The 21,112-nt window shown below is 34.4% G+C and overlaps 2 protein-coding genes across 9 annotated transcripts in view; one reads left to right on the plus strand and one right to left on the minus strand.

Moving 5' to 3' along the window:
* Atg16 (Autophagy-related 16) overlaps window positions 1-21,112 on the minus strand; it is a 167,835-nt gene that overhangs the window by 44,585 nt on the left and 102,138 nt on the right. The gene's annotated exons all lie outside the window — the stretch shown is intronic.
* Window positions 11,708-21,112, plus strand: part of neo (neyo) — a 103,007-nt gene continuing 93,602 nt past the window's right edge. For both annotated transcript variants that reach the window (XM_066285725.1, XM_066285724.1), the window contains exon 1: window positions 11,708-12,041. The gene's annotated coding sequence lies outside the window, so the exon portion shown is untranslated. The remainder of the gene's footprint in view (window positions 12,042-21,112) is intronic.

Below are 21,112 nucleotides of genomic sequence, written 5' to 3' on the forward strand. Positions count from 1 at the left end.
CAGCAATAATGAAGCTAGATTTATAAACTATATTTGGACGTCAATAAAACATAAATAATATGTTTCCAAACGTAATGATTTATAAAACGTCGCAAGCATTCGCGTCGCCGTTCAAGATGAACCATCTTTAACTTTCGCCGCCGGCTCTGGCCAGGTGTCCGTAGCAAATTCGTAGAAGATTACAAATAGCCAATCGGTTAGTGGATTTAATATCACATGACAGTTGACTTGATAACTATCTACTAACTACCGCATCGCCAAGGTCGCATTCATAAATTCACCTATTATGATGCTGCAGTGACGACGAACGACAAAGCCGGCGCCAACCCTAACGGAAACTATAAATTCTCCCTGGTCATCAACTTGATTGAAATTCTTCCGAGTTTCACTTTCTTCTCACTTCGAAACAGTTCGGCAGATTTTGCTGGCGAATTCCCCAATAAGGACTTTATTCCGTTTGCGAAGACAGATAAATAAATACTTCAGATGACAGTTTTATGTTTTCTCTGAAAATTAAGAAGTGCTTTCCAGCAGTGACTGCCCGGGCAGCGACAAATTGGACGTTGTCTATGAATGTGTAAAAGGAAGAGGTTGTTGAAACTCTTCGCGGGACAGAACTCGAGCAAGGCACTTTGTAAAATTTTTATCACTAATGCCTGAATTCCGGACTATTTACATCGAACGTTAACATGGTAATGATACATTGGATGTTACAGAATCGTAGCCTTAGACATCGATTTCTACATAATTTTGGTCAAAAGGAGCGACTGTTTGAGAGCAACAGCCCGTTTTTACGACTTTACGTGTGAACTCATTATTTACCCCACTAAATATATACCCTAGATGTTGTTCGTTAACAATCTTTAAAATGCAGATTCAACAGAAAAATTAGCACAATTTTAACTGCACATAAAAAGACATTTCTGCGATAAACTTAATATTGGAAGATCCCTGAAGGATAAATGGTGTAAAGTTAACAATGGCTTAATAAGTATATATATATATATATAGATAATATTCTTCTTTTTTCACAATGTAGTTAATCATATAATCAGATAAGAATGCCATTAAAAATGGGTGAGAAAAAGAGAAATTGTCTAATGTTCTTACTTTTCAACCACTGCACGATACGTGGAAATTATGAGAGTCTCAGTTCATGGATCTTTAAATGGGTGTTATAATGAGATTATATAACAAATGGTGATTATTAAAAATCTTGAAATGGACGTTTGAATGATTTGAAATGCGTTGAAGTATTATGCGGATGTCTCGATTAAATTCATCTGTTATCTATTGTTGATGTTAGATGTCTTGTGGTAATAGTAAATGGTGTAATCAAGGCCTTGTGTTTACGGTTTATCGCGTGCTACGGTATTTTTCTGCAGTCCAGTAAAATTCCATATTCTCCTCTTTGACTCCACTACCGCGTCTCGTGATGATGAACGAATTTATAACAGAAAATAACGGGGATCTTGCCAGAATCAAGCACATAATTATACAGGATAACATCATGAAATCACCCGAAAATATATTTACATGTATACACGTTACTACAAGAATGGCTTTTCAGCTTTTTCCCGCTTATCTCTTCCGGAGAATCAAAATCTCACGAAACTGAAAGAAGACGAGTACTCCAAACATAATCATACAATTGCGTGCCGCTTCTTTCATGAATGGATTCAGTCACTATTCAGTATAACACGTTAACCTAGACTAATTAGCCTTATAAATTTTAAACAATTCGAGTTCAAATTACTCTTCAAAAGAGAGTTTCACTGAGAAAAATGTATATGCATAAGCAAGTTAGCAACTACATTGAATATTACATACTGCTGACGTAACCGAGCATTCGTTGCAGATATAAAACAAACATTGAAATTGCAATTCACGGTTATCAAATGGGGCTAAAATGTGCGACGTATCATAAAAGGTGAAATGTACCTATATGAAATTAATGTCTGTTGAAGTATGGGGAAGTGCTCTATAACAATAACCGCTTCTTCCGAGAATATGAACCGTAGTATGAGATACAATGACACTACCGATTTTTTTTATTATTTTTAGTGTTGGGTAAAAAAAAACAGAGTTCTTGCTTCGGACACTCACGAAGGTTAATTTGATAGCAAATATTGCAGTATTGTTCGATTTTTTAGTGTTCAGACACACACAAAAAAAATATTCGTACGGCAGAAAAAAATTCTGTAAATCACAATTTTCGGACTGACTTTGTTCAAATTTTGTACGATGATAATTCAAACCTAAATTCAGTTTGCGTGCTGGAGCAACTTTAGAAATTTTAATTTTTAAAGTACTTTTCAGTATCTTAAAAAAAACTCCGTATTGAAAACTTCTTGTTTGGTGGAAATGTTTCAATATGGTTTTAATCATCTTGGAGTGGGGATTTCTCTACATATATCCTGAAAATTTGATTAAAATCAGTCGAGAATTACGGTTTACAGAATTTTTTTCACTAGTTCGAATACTTTTTTGAGTGATTGTTTTTATGTAGAAATCACATGGGTATGGTTCCACTCACGTAACTTTTTATTCACGTCACAAAACGTAACAATTGAGAGTCGTCTTAAGTAAAACGACAAGTCATATGAATTTAATATGCTAAAACAATAGAGATATATTTGAAAGTCTAAACATAATCTTATTTTTTGCACATTTGACGCTTAATTTGTTAACATTTTGCTTATTAACTTTGGCGGTAAAAATTTGCTCTTTTGAAAACTAAAATAGTGCTCCTGGTTATCTATTATCGATATTTTTATTATTAATGTTCGGTATAATGCCCAAGTTCTTAAACGGTCGGTGTAAAGAGCTTGCAGTGTCCCCGCTACATATTGATCTTGTAAAGAGGTGGCCTCATTGCTGATACGAAACCTCCGATATGCATAGAAAGTTACGTGATTTTGACCATACATAAACAAGCACAAGCATCTGTAATTAAATCAATTGGCTTTTCTTTCGTGATATTTTTCTCGCATCATTGTTCGTTCCAGGCATAATTAGGTCAATGTTGGTTTAAAGAACCTATATCCCACGCTTGCCACCACATTCATTTTTACGAAAAATGGTTCTAAATAAGAACATGGGCACACCACACAAATGTTTCTTTAAGTATTATTTTTCATTTGCGACATTTATGACGACGTTAATTCAAAATGGCCGTAAACTTCTCGCCACAATTATTCGTTAAATTTGACCTTTTGAGAGGTTTAGTTCAAATTTGTCTTTTGCTCTGCTCACGACTCACAGGATTAAAGTAACGAATTTTTATGTCAAATATAATTGTGTTTTTGAACTTAATTTTCAACCACTTTTTTCAAAACTTTTTGTCTTCTGAATAAAACCCTCTATCACAATTATGTTCAAATAAACATCTCATAAAAATATAAGCAAAATAAACTGTTTTTTGTTTAATAATAATTCCCACAAACTAGAAGATGAACCGCGTATATAATACGATAAAAAATGTTAATCAAAACTGTAGTAACTAAAAGTTTTTTCGTAATTTTTGAGAGCTCATGCTTCAGAAATTTCTGGGCCTAGTTTTATGAATAAAACAACTTCAATAGTTGTTATAAAGTGTAAAAAAATGCCGTCAAAAATTATTCATTTTTGACCCTCTGCATTTGATAGCGACAGTCATTCCGAACTATCATTTAGATTCTGTCTATTATCTCAGTACATGTTTGACGGATTATCGTTTCTTTTTCTGTTTCTTACAATGCCATTTACGTAGATTGGTTTACATTAAAACCCAAACTTTCAATATCGTTTCAAGACATAAGTTCAAATAAAAATATGTCATGTCCATCTTAAAATTGATCAAACTTACAAAGTCCCTTAAATGGGTAAATAACTCTAATTTTACCAGACATTTTAAAAGTGAACTTTCGCTTTTTTGAAAAATTTTATGGAGGACTAGATATTTTTAAATGAAGCCATTCTGTTCCTACTGTTTTAATAAGCATTTTAGTTTAAAAATCTTTACAAAACTATACTCGACTTGTTTAAATTATTCTACCGACCGTTGAATTATTTTATTATTTTTAATATTATTATTAAATAAAATATTTTTAAAATTTTTTACTTAAAAAGTTCGATCCTGGTATAATCAACTATGGAAACGTTAAGTTCGTAAAAAAACAAACCTTTCCCCAGTTTGACCAATAGAAAAATGCTTAAGCACCCTTACCTGTTCACACCGTTACACGTAGAAAAATACTATGCGTTAGTCGACAAAGTCACTCTTGTGTGGAAACAGTTAAATTTGAAGTAATTCTCATCACGACTCCTACAACGGGCCGCGGCCATTCTGAATTTTAATTCAATGTGTAACTTTTATTCGCACATTTACATTGTCTGTTGTTCGTTTCTTAAATTAATGCAATCTCCTCGCGTTGCACATTAAGAGTCACGTCCGCTTAAGGATTCTTCTTCTGAAGAAATCCGCATTATTTTCTAATATTCAATTTACGCATGAACGAAATATATACAGAGTGTCCACGCAAAAAAGTCCCAGCCCCCTTCTAACTTTTTAATATATTGAAATAGAAAAAATAATTTTTTAAATTGATTGAAAGTTCGTGTATTTTTCCAAGCTTGGCAACGGTTTTATACGGGGTATTTAATAAACGTGTGCCAACCCAATATAGCATTTTTTTTTAAATTAAGCATTTTTTTTTATATATATTAAATGCTGCGTTTTATTATGAATTTAACGATATATATAACGTCACAAAGATTCATATATCAAAATTTCGATTTCTTTTCGGGTAGTAATCTCATTAAGCAAGTTTATTTGCGGTCGACTAAAGACATACATGTTTAAATTAAAAAAAAAAAAAAACACACATTTTTTTTTAATATGACATATTTTCAGACTAAAAATGACCGTTAGATTCCAAAAAAGCAAAACTTTATAGGACATTACATTTAAACAGTGAAAGTCGAGGTTCTTTTCAGTTAAGCCGGAAGTGCTAGATAAATACCATTAATAACAATCAACCGACTCTATTCCATATAGCTTCCCTCCAACTTTTCAACTTTCTAAGTTTAAAAACAAAAAAATTATTAAGGCGAGCCATCTTCTTGAATCACTCGGTATATGTCAGAACCAAGATTTATTGAGTAATATATTACCTTTTTTTCTCTGTACATAATTCTGAAATTTAAAAACTTTTTAAGCCGTTAATACTTCGGGTAAGTACATAGTAAAGTATCGCACCTCGCCCCTCATATCGCCGTAACATGAGAAACAAAATATTTTGTTTTCTAGCGGTGAGGTGCTTGAAACCTGCTCTCTGATTGGTTCTCTCAACAGCCCGCTCCCTCCATGCGGCAACGGTGCACGTTCCGTTAGAGAAACGAACTACGTTAAACTGCGGTGTTCAATTGTTGGCGAGGCGAAAAGCGAGATAAACGTCGAGGTGCCCGGTAACGGGAGATACTTCTCTATGTTTTAGCCCTCAGATAAAAATAAGTAAGAATTAAACTTTATAAATTGAGGAATCAATTGATGAAATATAAAAAAATAATGTTAGACAAGTCTGCTAACCCTCTATTGTATTTATATACAGGGTTTTCATAAAGTTTTTAATATTGTTTCTGTCGTTCTACGCAGGAGTATGTTGCTCTATAAATACCGAGCGCATCATGGACACGGCTACACTTTAAATGATTTCCTTTTCTTTCTTCTGCATCTAGCATTATTCCATACTATGCATATACTACACAACCATAATAATGTTAGTATAAGCATGCAATTTTGTAATTCTGAACTTAAAGATAGCCAAGCAGGAATAGATTTGCGCAAAAACAGTTTCTGTTGCCTCATGGGGTTTTATTATAGAAAGATCTAATTGAAGGCTTTTCCGTATCGTAAAACGAAATGTAGGTTCCTTAGATGTTGAGTAGAACTTTGATAAAAAATTTTGGGCCATAAATTGGAACGCTAAAACCAACTAAGGGGATCTCGAAATAAATTGTCTCATACCACCTTGCATTATGAGTTAGTTTACCTGTAGTAAATCGGACTTTACAGTACCCAGAGCCGTAATGTTGTTGCTAATCAACCTTACCAGACTTACTAGGAATCTATCGTCTGAAAAGTTGCAGTGGTTTTCACAACTATTTAAGGCTGGTGTGTTTCGATAAACTACAGGTGAGCGCAAAAAACAGGTGGTGAATCATAAACGTACAGTGTTGATTAAGCCATTTGCTATTTACCATCGTGTAACCGATTGACAAAAGTTGAACAAATGAATTTATCCAAGACAGGCCTCTGGTATTTCAATTAGTAATTGAGATTTTTTTCTACTGATCACCCTTCACCTTGATGCATTCGACTCTGCCTAGTGACATCTGGAGATAAACATTGCATTCGCCATATTGTCAGGGAGCATTGTCAATTTTAACGTCTTATTATTGTGTGAATTGTGGCTGCAGGTACTGGTACAACCTTACTCTACACATGTAATACGAATTGTAATTGTAGGCAAAGATACCAAAGTAGCTGTAATTAAATATATTTTATATACATTTGTGATGTAATTGTTTCGGAACTGTTTCGTGAGAGAAACACTCTGAATCAAAGAAATTTGCCTTACCCGCACGACTATCACGAGGGATTGCACTAACATGTTGAAATACATGCTATGTTTTAGTGAGCTTAGAATCTTAGGCCAAACCGTGCTGATTTTGTGCCATTTGGCTATCATTCCACGACCGTAAGCAAATAGGGTGTCAAAAAGTCATCGGGCAATATACACAATTCAATGCCCTTTATTGCTGACATACCAACATTAGGTCTCGGAAACAGTGGTTCCTTTTGAAGTTCGTTCAAGAGTCTCGCAAGCAAGTCTTGGTCTTGATTCTGGTTTTATCTATCCGGCATTTTGTGTAAAATCAAAATCATGGTAGTCGCCACTCAAAAAGACGATTTAATTTTCTACGTATTGTAAGATAGAACAGTTTCTACCCTTTCCCCATGAAATCAACTAGAACAGTTTCAAGATGTTAACGTTAGCGACTGGACCCCCAGAAGAAGGGTTAGTACTATTAAATTGACCTGCAAAATGATGACCACGAGATCAGCGTTATACCGTCAGCTTGGAATTACAAGTTAACTTTTGCCCGGTATCACGAAACATGGGATGATAAGAACTGGAGTGAGATAATGTTCTCCGATGAGTTGCATTTTTGTCTCAAAGGGACAGATGCTGTAGAGGAAAACATGCTGCTGTTTGTATAGACGAAATTCGAGGCAGTGGGTCAGTTATGGTTTGAGCAAAAATCACCTCACATGCAAACCCAGAGATGATGATCATGGAGAATCGACTCCTGACAACTCACACGAACATTATAGAAATTCTGAAAGATCACATGAGTTTAATTATGACTATGGGCAACCAAGGAATTTGCATGCAAGATAATACTAGATCGCGCAAAACCGCAGTTATCAGTATAAATTTTGTTAAAAATCTAATTCTTCGATTTATTTTATTACATTTTCTTCAAAACTCACACACATTTTTTATGTACTCACAACCTAATCTCTAGGAAATTTCATCACTAAATTATGCAATGCACTGCATGTTACATATCATGTATGTAATCTCAGAGCTTAATGGAGAGAAAATAAGAATCATTTGATTAAAGAAAACCTTTTCATCAAATCAACCATTCATCAAGTGTGTATCTCCCCGTACATCGAAGATTAGACCATGCCGCGAGATGATTACAACTCATCTTATTGACCAGATCTCATCTATTAATCTACTTGTATTTTTAGATCCTCAGTAATTATGCTACGGACATATTAGACGTTTTCCGTCTTAAATACCCGGTTCGGTTAATGTGCGAGCTACTAAAGCAGTTTAAGTATTATTGCTCCGTAGTTAATCAAGTGGAACCAAACTGCTGTCAAAACTTATTCAACATACCACATTTTATACGATAATAAGAAAATGTTTTTTTATGTTATTTCCTTAAGAATTTAAATCGTTAAAGACTTAGAGCGAAATGATTTGCTAGATTGGATATAAGTTTTTTCTGTGAAATTTCAATAATTTGTTTCGTACTATAATTAAATATAGTCGATGTAACCTACATAACCACTGTTAATCTTCTACAGACAATTTGATCCGCCGATTGACTTCTTATTAGTCATGCAAATAAGAGAACAGTGTAGTTACGCAATAATTCAACTTAATTAATTATTGAAGAGAAAATTCTGCAGAGTATTTCCTTTAAGTAGTACCACTATTGGTATCTGGGTAAATGTAAGGGAAGTCAGTTAAATGAAACAGAATTCTCTTTTTGGAAACAACTTAAAGTATCACTGCAGTGTGCCAAACTGTAGCTGCTCTCATAACTTAGCAAAATATTAACTGTTTTCAAATACGGACCTGCAATTTTCATGTTTAATTTTCGAAGGCCTTTTTGATCCTTTATTTGCTGCTTCGACTTTGATGAGTTTTTTAGACGTTTCGTCTCATTAATCTATTTTCGAATTTTTAAAGTAGAAACTTACATACATGCACATTTTTGCTATTTCAATAATTTTTCAAAACTCCACTCGCTTTCTTTTTTGGTGTTATTGCTGCGTTGAAATGTGGGTTAAATTTACATCTAATAAATGCAAATACGTCTTAATAAGACATTGGCGAAACCGGTATTAGATAGAGCTTTCTAAAACAGTAAAAAAAATAATTCATAATTATATAAAGAATAAAAAGGGCATCAAAGAAGAAAAATAAAAATTCAAGACCGCACTTGAAGAATAAACGGTTAATGTTGATGAATTATGAATCCAATAACTTGACGACGGCGAGCCTGTATTTTAAGTGGTCACCAAAAATGACATCTCTTGCGCCGTTTAAGCAATTTTGTAGTTCTTACGATTACCGAGATAGTAATAAGTACTACGGCTTAAGAGACATCCAGCTTCATGTGCGTCAACGAAAACTCAACAAACTCCGAATCGAAAAAAAGTTGCGAAATAAGTAAATAAAAATAAGTTATTTTTATTTATTGATTTAACCTATTGGCTCGAAACCACATGCTTTGGGGCACTGTCGGACTGTTGTTTGTACGTAACAAAAATAGGTTATGCTTTGTGACTCCTATGACGTGTTGTGCTCTATCCCTAAACTGACAGAATAAAGTTATTTATTATAATCATTATCGCACTCGATTGCTGACGTGAAGCGCGACGACGCGAAGCGAAGTTCGGTCAAATGCAATGAACGTTCTACTTGTTGGGTAAATAAACATTTCACGAATCTCCTTATATTGCGCGAAATATTTTCGTATCCATAGCAACCAATCCACCTCCAAAATTAGATAAATATGACAAAAACACTTTATCAAATCTATAGGCCGAATAGTCAGTATGGATGGGAGAACACCTCGTCTAACATCTTTGTTCAAAAGTGAACAGAGAATCTGAAGATGCAACATTATCATAAGGTCTTAAAAATATATATAGGACACATGCACCAACTGTTTTTTCTACATTTAATAATTTATTGAAAACATGCATTATTTCTTACTTTATATCCGTACTGTACAACATTATATTTCTTCATTTGTGAAGCTCGTGCTTACCTCCTTAGATACTATGCAATCTGAACTCGGCAATTATTATTAGAACCAACAATCCAGAAGAAATGGGTGCAGTATTGTTTTTTACAATGTTATCCCACATTTTTGGGAAATAACACACTAATCCAGTCGACGACAAAATGGAAGGAAATGAACTCACCATAAGGTCTTATGTCTTATTATTAATATTTAAAGCAGATGAACATGCATTTTGAAAATAAAACTTCATTATTAATGGGTTGTAATTATTTGCCATAACAGATTGAATGTTACACCCATGTAATAGCAAGGCTTTATTACAGATGCTCTGGATATCCCATTGAATTTTGAATTTGGTTGCCTTAATCAGATTTCAATACGACGAACGTCGTCGAAAAGTTGTTTCAATTTTGGTAAGAATATTGTGCATTTTCTAAATCACCGCTACACTTCCATCAAGCCGTTTCTTTAGTAAATAAATCAACAAAGAGATAGAAATTAGAAATCCTTGTAGAAATCCAAACCATAGCACTGCGACATCAATCAATGTACAGATGTTCATACAAGCATTACTTTATAGTTATGGATCCCGCATCCACTTCAAAAACAACCTACCCGTTATAAAATATCTGAAACAGGCACATATTCTTGCAATTAGTCTTAGTTCCAGTATGTAAGATCTTTGAAACTCACTATTGCATGCAGTTAATCCCTCGGGTAATCCATATCTGTCTAGTGCACTGATTTATTTATATGAATATAAATAATTTTGTTCACATAGGTACAGGAAATGCATTATTTGCTCACACACACATTGCGCACACATAGTCGTCACTATCAAAATCTATCGCAATATTAGTGAATAGTACCGACTCGTGGATACTAGTTATAAACTACCACCAAATGATAAGTTAACAAGCACGAATATTACGATTTGTCGCTATAAGCAGATCAACAAATGTAAGTTTTTTCTAGCGATTGTAAAATATTCAATCTTGTCATTAAGTTTGGTATACATAACAATTTCAAAAAGTAGTACCATTAAAAGTGAATGGTAAGCATAAATTTCATTTTTTCTACCGGTACATCAGCTGATCACTAGCTCTTTAGGCGTTCCCGTATCTGTATAGAATATATGAGCACGTAAAATTCACGATCGGAATTGGTTGTCTCATAAGTACATCACAGAATGCATTTTGAATGATGCTATCTATAAAGCCATGTAGGCGATAGGGTCAATAAATCAATCTACTGGTAATTTCATTTAGAAGATTATTTCCATAGAAACCAAGAGACCAACCAATTAGGTGCCTTTAGCGTATCGTTTCTATGGATCTTAGCTTGTCGGTAAAGTTACCTGAATTTTTCGACATTTAAAAAATATAAGTTAATGTTGGTTTCTAGAAAAAAAAACGCCAAAGAGAAAAATTATTACGTCACAAAAGAGGAGCGCCGATAGCAAACAACTTCTGTTTTCGTTACTGTCGAGTAGCCATCGCTTACCTTCACTTCAGTTGATACAGTAATTATTTAGAATATTTGTTACTCTGTTACATTGATTATTTAAAATATCAGTGCATGTAAGGGTCTAAGATTAAGGAGTTTACGATGTGTACGTTATTTCGAGATTAACTCAGCGAAGAAACTATCACTAGAATTTTAGAGATTTCTTCTTTAATTTTCAACACAATCATTTGGCATTTAGAACTTTTATTTCATACTGTGTAGTAATTTCGATGTCAGAAGAGTGCTCGTCGCTGCAGTATTTTAAGCAAATTTAAGAAGTAATTGAAAGCTCTGAGATTTAAAACGTTATTCTGGTTGTTATACAAAAGTATTCTACAATTATTTTCCAGGTCCCCATGGTCAGTACCCTTTTCGACACACTGCACGTCCACTGCTCGTCGTACACAAATTTTTTGTTGATCTTCAGTTACGCATGACACCAAAGTTACCCCTTCACCTCCGGGAGTTCCTTAAACCCAATTTTTCGTGAGGCATCCCGGTAGCGATATCCACCTGTCGTTGATATGCGATAGTACCACCGACCATGAATATGTTGCACCGTAAAGGCCCTATCCCCCACTCTGGCGATGTTCCGCGAAGAGCTCACAACCTGCAAGAAGTACCAACGAAAAGGAGTACGGACTTTGCGGATAACATTCTTCGCGAGGCGGTAACCGGGGTTAGACGTACTCTTCTCCTAAATACTGCAACAGTACTCCTTTTAATTTCAAGGCCAAGGGCAGTGAGCCGTTGCATTGATGATAGTAAAGTACTGTAGTTAGTGCCAGTGCTGGACTATAGGATTTTAATCGATAAATTATCGAGATAATTGTCGAGAGTACCTGTCAGCGGTCTCTTCAATTCCTGAGTGATATAGTGGCTCTTCAGCTAAATTGCTCGACTGCAGTCAACAGGTGCAATTCCAAAAAATTCATAAGGTAATTTTTCTTCTAGGTCTAATAGAAATTGGTTTTAATGAAATCATTCTTCACGGTTGAAATGCCGATATGACAAGTTATAAAAAAAAACGCAGGAACGGTGCTTTATTTAAACAATTTTCGGCAGCTTGAACAATAAGATCAGACCAAGATCACATCAACCACCTAGTTTCGAAGAATAGCATTTAGCTTAGTATATACAGGGACCCTTCAACAAAAATTTTCCTATAAAATGTTTGACGTATGTTGACGCGTGGTTGCTTTCAATAATACATGAATTACGTGACCCTTTTTTTTCATTACAATTCTTAAACGGGTTGCTGTGAAAAACACGGCAGTGAAGGTCCCCCCTCCCCCCCCCCTCCCCCACACACACCCCCAACCGCCACATCAATTTTATATTCCCACAAAAACCAACGTTGACGTTTTTTTTGAGAGTTTTATGAAAATTATTTATTTTAAAAGGTTAGTAGAAATCAAGTTTTTCGTCGATTCCTGCGGAAATTCCCTGTAAGTAATACGAATTCCGAGATCCCAATTAGTACACGGAATTTATTACACCTTTTGAATAGTATAAATAATTCAAGCGGCACATAAGTGAGGTAATAATAATAATTATTATTATTATACTAAGTATAAATTATATCGTGCAAACCAGTTAAATTATATGTATCAATTTAATTGGTGCATTATAAGACCATAAGGTGGTTCAACTCTCACTCGTACCTATTCAAGCAATAATTGAAAAATAAAATTTAACTCACGTTGAAAGTTATCATGACACGATTGCAATCTGGTGTAGGATAATTTTATCATAATGCTGCCTACAGGAGATCCAAGAACCTCATTCGAAGAAGTATAAAACGATCCATTTAATTAGAACCCCGTGGCATGTCTGGAGCAAAGGCACTAATACGCGATTAAAGTATTATCTATAATTTTATTGTGCAATAAAAGAGGTTTTATAGTCGGATTATATCGGTTTTGAGACAAATCAGAAACGATGTCCGTTGGTAAAAATAAGAGTAGTGTGTTGGAATTTTATTAGGGTGTCGTGTCATGGTTATTGCCTTTTTTGCTCTATATGCTTTTTAAAAAAAGTTTTGAGGATTGTGCTGAAGATTAACATATTTTAGTATTACTCGTGTATCTTTCAACGGTTTATGGTTTGAACTGGTTACAGTCTTGTTATTTTAATTGTTACAAATTAGGTAACGCAGGGCAAAGAAAAACTTTGTTCTTGAATCTGAACCTTTACTACTTACAGTTTAGAACATTTCAAACGCTACAAGTTTTTCCATGAGTATCACAGTCAGTGTAACGTAACGATGTCTTAAACTTTTGCGGCACAGCTGGCTCCCATTTTCTCGTCAGTTAAAGTGAGAAAAAACTATTCTTTCTGATAAAGTAAGGTGTAACAAAGCGTACTTTAAATGTTCGCAGAAAAAAAAGTTTTTTACATAAATAACTGCACAAAATGATACGCAGAAAATGAAGAGACGTCGGCGTATTCTTCAATCGTCCAAACTAATAAATCAAACGATGGAAGCGATTAGTGATTACCATATTAAATCAGCAAAGAGAACAATTTGCCACTCTCACGCACGAACAAACACAACATTCGCCAAATAATTTCAAGTATTCCGAGAACCAATTTATTTTAAACTAGCAGTTTTTATTTCTTTATATTTTGCTATTCTCAAGTCTCGTTTCCCCTTTTTATCGATAAGCTATAAAAGGAAATAGTGTCATTCTCGGGAACATATTTTTTTCACTTCTGCCATTTGCGACACATCCTCGGAGGGTACTTGAAATACCCCCAACAAATGCGGCGATGTACTAAAAGTAATGCTTTCAAATATCTCCGAGCACTTCTGTAAATTAATCTATTATTCTAAAGGAGGGAATGCGCGGTAAAATGTGCAGACATCGTTTTTTCGCATGTCAATAAAATCAAATTCTTTCGCGCGTATGCCAATTACATCGATTTGGTTTTTACATCGCAGGAATGACGTCCACCATACGTCGTTTCACGATGAAAAAAAATGGCCGCTCGTAACAACTGCAGGTCTCTTTTTGACGTATTTGGTTTAAAAGCCAGGTATAAATGACATAAAAATAGTGCCAGGGAGTCACATCAGCTCAGTGTTAACGAAGAAATCGAAGGAGGGGAAAATGAGATCGATTTCCAAAGTAGGAGATAAGAAGATCTGAGTATAATTCAGAGTGACAGAAAGGAAAGTTCAGTTTGAGTGGAGTAGCGGAAAACGAGTAGAAAAGACTCTCACTTATTATAAGTATCTACTACTACTTAACCGCAGCAAATGTCTCCTTGGTGCAGTAGATACTCCACATGCGAAATAGATAATTGAAGTGCATAAGTAAATATTACTTTTGATCCATATGACCTATGTCTTTCTTACTTTGCTGTTTGGTATCGACTCGATTTGATTTTACATGAACATATTACTTCGTTTTTGACAACTGCTAAGAATTCCAAAAACAATACCCTATGACATATACAGGAAAAACTGAAAAAACATCTGAAATTTCCAATAAATTATACATTAGATTAGATTAGACAATAAAGTATGCTGTAATCGTTTTATTCTATCGACAGTTTTCCATTTCTAATGAGTTACAGTCGATAATGTGCCCAGCTGAAAATAGCTTGATAGTTAATGATGCTGTCGAAATGGCGCGTCGTGTGTGGAATTTAATGTACCATTGTACTAGTAAACTTTCACACATTTTTGGAACCACGGGAAATCCTATAAATTCAAAAGAGACGTCTCGTTGATTAATCAATTTCCCCAATAGCAACGTTATATGTCTTCTTGTGATGACTCGATCTGCTTATTCTATACAAACAAAAGCTAAAAAAATATTTACAAAGTGCACCTCTTATGAAATGCTGTAAGGAACACTCCTTCCATTATAGATACATCAAAAATAAAATGCATCAAACGTTGTTGCTATTTGAGATCATTCCGGTGGTCAAGCCTCCTTTTTACGACCTCAAGTGCACATTATCATCATTTTTAATGATGAGAATTACTTTATGGATGATGAATTCATCGATCAACCTTGTTATGGCACGGTTTAGTACTCAAGCAGGATATATGATTTAAAACCACTGAAATCATTATTACCAGTACGTTGATATCTCAGATAACTGGCAGATTATTATAATTGCCTTGAATTATATGGATCGGTTACGATGATAATTTTATAATAATTATGATGAATTGCCAGATCTAGGTACAATGTAGGTATACTGGCACGTACATATCTCCACTTGAGGTGGAAAAACTGAATAATTTCGAGTGAGAAGATTGATATATCATTATGAAGATTAATATTATTAGTAAAAATTTCAACGATCAAAAAGGGTTTCAGTGAGATCTATAGGATCTCTCCCGTGGTTCAGACAATTTCCTAAAATCTCCAATTCAATCTCCAATTGACACGTAGATAGGTTTATCCCACGTAGTTACCATCACAACATTGCACAGTTATGCCTGTACGAAAGCGTCAAATAAGTGCAGAAAACGAGATTGATCGAATCTTAACCGAAACAATGAGAATGAAGGCAAAAAGAGTCGAATACGACTATGCCTAATGACTATAGGTCTCAGTCTAATTATAAAGGCGGACACCAACATAAATTGGCGTGCCGCCTTTTCTTGTCTTCTGATAAAAAAAAAACCGGCGCATCCGTTGCTTAATAAGATCTGCAACATATTATTTGCATGGAATCCGATTTCTTCTTACTTTTCTTACTTATCGTATTGGAGACTGTATCGTCTATCGTTCGAGGATATGAAGAGAATTATAGAGAGCTATATTCGTCTCAGTTTCGCTACAAAAAAATAGAATATAATTTGCACTATGTGTAAAAATTCCGATTACAGTGAATTTCCTCTAAAAGTGTAGAAGCTATCAAAAAACACCTTGTATAATCCAAAAAATAAGGGCTGACAATGACGTGACACACTGCATCAGACTTTAGGCCTGTAGAATTGAAAGGATTAACGTTAGATGAAAATCTGCGACGCGAAAGTTGCAGGTTTATTTCAGAATAAGAGCATATCTCGTGTGGGTATAACACTTCATGGAATTTAATTACATGTCTAGAATGGGTCACAAAAAAACTTCCTTATTTTAACATTTTATAAGACTTTTTATAATTCAAGTAGTCGGCAAGACCACGTAACTATTCATAGAATTTGGATAAATGTACGTGGAGTTCCGTTTAAAATACGGAAGTTCGTTTCCTTTGAGGCCCTTTTTTCATATTCATAAAAAGTGTTTTGTCGTCACGACAAATACTGGTCATACATATTGGGTAAACGAGGCTGACCGCGAAATATGCAATGTTCGATCTTGGCATAAAAAATCGGATATCCTAAATGCAATAGAATTTTAAAAATGTAATATATATACAGGGTGTCCCACAAGTGTTTCATTATATTTCAGTGGGTAATAGTACATTGAAAAATAATACGACTCCCTATATAAACCATATTCCAATAATGCTTCATTAAGAAGATACAGGGTGTTAAACTTAAAACACACCTGGAATATTTCAACGTATCAGAGTATCAATGAACAGGCGAGCTCAATTATGTATTGAACAAAATGGCCACCAATTTGAACAATTTCTATAATGTTATAGCAAATAAATAATATTTAAAACAAACTTAATATTATTAAAACCATTTAGAGAATATCGTGCATATAGACGGTATTCAATTTTTTACTGGCAAACGATACGTCGGACGAAAAAGAGTCAAGTGAGCATTTTTCTTCTAAATGAAATTAAACTTCTAAAAATAATTTTTATTTTGATAAAAAGCAGTGGCGCACCATGTTTTTCTTTAAAAATGTGCTGAGAGGTGTCCGTACGCACGTCACTGGTGAAACGAAAAATAGCCCTTTTGCATAAATAAATGCGTCTACATTAACTCTCAAAACATGCCACATTTCACTTACATATCTCAAACGGTGTTGAATATATCAATAAAAGTTAGATTTTTTAAGTAAAGTTTAATACCCTGTATCTTCTTAATGAAGCATTATTGGAATGTGGTTTATATAGGGAGTCATATTATTTTTCAATGTACTATTACCCACTGAAATATAATGAAACACTTGTGGGACACCCTGTATATATATATAATATTGAAAACTTTTTTAACTCATTGTATATATATATATATTAGGTCTGTTTGTTTATTGACTTTTCATTTTTTGTGTCTAACTTCAAAAAGTATTTGTCGCTCCCTAGTGCCGTATTTTTTCCCACTGCGAGGAAACTTTTTTGAAAGTAGAAAATAGAAACATTCCAAAGATAGTGCCTTTCGAACACTTCTGCTGTCGATATAGTTTTTAGCAAGCTTTACACATTATTACCTACTAAAAAAATTAATTTAATCGAATATTTGATGGTAGCGAAAAATAATTATTACAGATAAAAGGTATGGCTTTAATATGCGTAGAGAGTTATTTAACCAGTTTATTTCAACATTCTTTAAACATGTTTTTAGATATTTTCAACGTTATCCGCCGCGCCGAGTAAATTCACATTAGACACTTTAAGTAAATTATGTATAAGACATGTACATCGATATAAACTAGGTAAAGCTTCATCAATTTAACGTTAGCATATATTGCATACTTTTTAGCCGTCGCACCACAAATTGATCGATTTTTAACCCTGTTGACAACACTACCAATCGAAAAGCCGGACCCGTTATTCGGGCCTTATCAAAATCTAAATTGTCTTCCTCCGTATATGGTAAACGCGAGTATAAACTTAAGGTGCAAGTGCAGCATCAAAAATTGCGTTTTATGTACGACTTAAATTGTTTATTAACAGATTTCGTGTGCACGATATACATGGAGGGAAACCGGTCATCCTAACTTGGTACCTGACAGATATCATTATATCGATTTAATTGAGAAATACCGTAACAGTAATTGACATCTGCTTCGTGCATGCGTATTCTCATAATGAAATACGGTTACGCTTTTCGGTATTTACGGAGCGTTAGCGCGACGTTACTATAACGTTACATTACCTCAAATTTGTCAACAAAAGCAAAAACACCAAATTTTAATGTTATGATGCGATAATCCACTTTATACGAAGGGTATGAGGGTATGGGCAAAAAACTAAGTATGTCCTCCAGGCAAGTTTTTTAGTTAGATGACACACACACGCCAGGACAATCTCTGTTCTTTTTACATCTTAAAATTTGAATTCGTAGTAATAACTCAGCAAATTCTTCCTTTTTTCCGCCAAAAACTTGCATCCATACCGATTCGATTGTTCACGGTAAAATAATGCAAATAGTATGAAAACTAACAAAATGTGACGATCCTTGTTTCTTCCCCATATCTTCCATGTACATATAGTGAAATTGTCTATTACTGTTTCAACTTCACATTGGGTTAGCTAAAATTCCCACAATATCCCAAATATATAAAATCTCGAGAATTGACGTTTTTCAAAATAACGCGCGTGTTCCCAACATAAAAACATTGTGAATCATCGCACCTCGCCCCTCACGGCGGCGGGGTGCTTAAAACTTGCTCTGTGATTGGTTCTCTCACCCCCCACTCCGTCCATGCGACAGCAGTGCACCTTGCGTCTAATCAGCAGTACCCCATATGTTTGGTCCAATAGAAGGACCAAATGCACGATGAAAGTAGTGGAACGGAATGTGGGGTGCTGCTTGAGGAACCAGACCAAATTTAACATAAAGAAAGCATAATTAATAATAGCCACCATATGAAGGTACTTGGCGAGTCACCATCGCCACCGCGCCGTCGCTGTCTGAAGTAGACAACATTTGAACTATTTCTCTACTAGTAAAAAACTAGACAAATGAACGACAGTAGACAGCGATGGAAACTTCTTCACCATGTTAATCAGCGATAATGTTCGATTCTTGGCGAGATGAATTTCGAGGTATCTGAACCCTTAGCGTGCGATATTCGATTGTTTTTAATTTTTCTTAATGGCCTTTCCTGTGCGAAAAAAAGGAATCTTATGCGAATATTTTTTGAAAAATGGCGTAAATAGCTTGAATTCGGAAAAGTCATTGTTCCTAATAGGTTTTTTGTGGAAACGAATTTTCCCATTTAACGGTACGTACTTTTTTGCATAAACATTGATTGGGTTACCGTGTTTTTTTACTCCCTAACTATAAAGTACGGTATAACTCACTTAACGGATATGCAGACGATTCCGGTTACTTATTATACTGTAATAATGTTAATTATTTATATTTCCTCACTAACAAATTAATACGATTAATTATTAAATTAACGCAAACTAAGAGTCGTCGACTTTTTAACTTTTAAATGTTAATTGTTAATCTATTTTCTATTTAAATTTAATAATTTTCACGGATTCCTTTCTAAAATTATACACATTATCCTTTCCTGTACCCCATAAATTAGCCAAATTGAAAATATTTGTTTGTCGTAATATCGTAACAAAACCGTATTTCCACAATAAAACGCCTCTCAGAGCTAAAAGAAATTATTATTATCTTCGTGAGACTTTTCCCCGAGGGAGAAATAAATAAATGCTTTGACACTTAGACCTCCTGGGTGTAATAATCGTAATGGCCACTTCGTGGATACTAAAATCTGTGTCAACTATTATTGGAATGTCTGTGCCGATTTGCAAATACACTGTTTGCAGGCATTTGCGATAATGATAAATAGATACAATTCGTATAGATAATGGCATACGGTGAGCTCGAAAACACTGTAAATAAACTAAACTTAAAATTCAGAAATTGGCTTTTTTAGAAAACATGCAAACATTTTTATTTTTATGTTGAGTATATTTTCTCTGATACTAAGCACTTTTAAGTCTGTATCATAACATGTCATAACTTGGTATCATAAATAAGCTTATAACTTTTTTGAAATTTACGATCGGTGTGCTACCTTATATGGAGAGATGGGTTGCAAAATGTCAAATCATAATATAAAGTTGTATTGTTTTTGCTCAAGGAATTTGAAGAAAACGTATTGACCTACTTTTGTCTGACACAATAATATATCCGAGAAATATATTAGACATAACTTAAATGCTCGACTCATGGCCTTTTTATATATGAAAAAACACGTCAAAGGGTACTTACGTCCTCAGCACGACAAAATACGACGACCATTACCGTTCGTCCAGTTTTTCCGACTTACCTAGAACAATAGAAATCAGGGTTATAAAAATAGTATGCGGGTATAAATGGGCAATTTGGCATTCATTTAGACCTTTCTGGTAGGTATTGAAATGGAAAGGAATTAACGTTTAGTCTCCCGTATGAGGGCACTCGTTCTAATTTGATATAAGAATGGAAGTTGATGGCCTATTTTTAAGAAATGAGTACACGATAAGATCATGAAAATCTCACAGACACCCAGGCACAGGCAATCTTCCAAACCTATATTAAAATTACGACCGGTTACTTATTAAGAAACACCGGTATGAAATATTTCATCTCCAAGAAAAGATCACTTTTGAGCATCATGCACTTTCATTTAACAAAGGAAAGGTATAAAAATTTTTAAACGTAGGCTAAAATTTTCCACGATTAAAAATGATTATTTGGTTTTTGTTTGTGTTAATTGTGATGTGATTTAATTTATACGAAGTGCTCTAGTGTCTGTTATACTATCATTCGTCAGCATCAACCCTCTAGGCCTTCAAATGAGGTAAGGTACCCACATATATTCATGTATTTTGCATGGTGCATATGGGCAGTCTATGTGATTATTTATAGAAACGCCTCGATACCAACTCGCGAGAATGTTTCCGGGAATTTATGTATGATTAACATAATTCAAATGATTGAACGTCGTTCTAGAAGAATGCTATGCAGAAGGAAAGAGATGAAGATGAAAGGAAAAACGGGAAAAAGGGCGGCGAAATGATTAAGCAAGGAGAAGGAGAACGAGAAAAATTTCCACGGTTGCATACATAAAAAGAGTGTTCTTAAAGCTCAAACATGTTAGATCGCTGACCTAGAAAAAAACAGACAAAAATTCAA

Source organism: Euwallacea fornicatus, chromosome 9 (genome assembly GCF_040115645.1).
Source record: "Euwallacea fornicatus isolate EFF26 chromosome 9, ASM4011564v1, whole genome shotgun sequence".
In the NCBI taxonomy this organism is placed as follows: domain Eukaryota; kingdom Metazoa; phylum Arthropoda; class Insecta; order Coleoptera; family Curculionidae; genus Euwallacea; species Euwallacea fornicatus.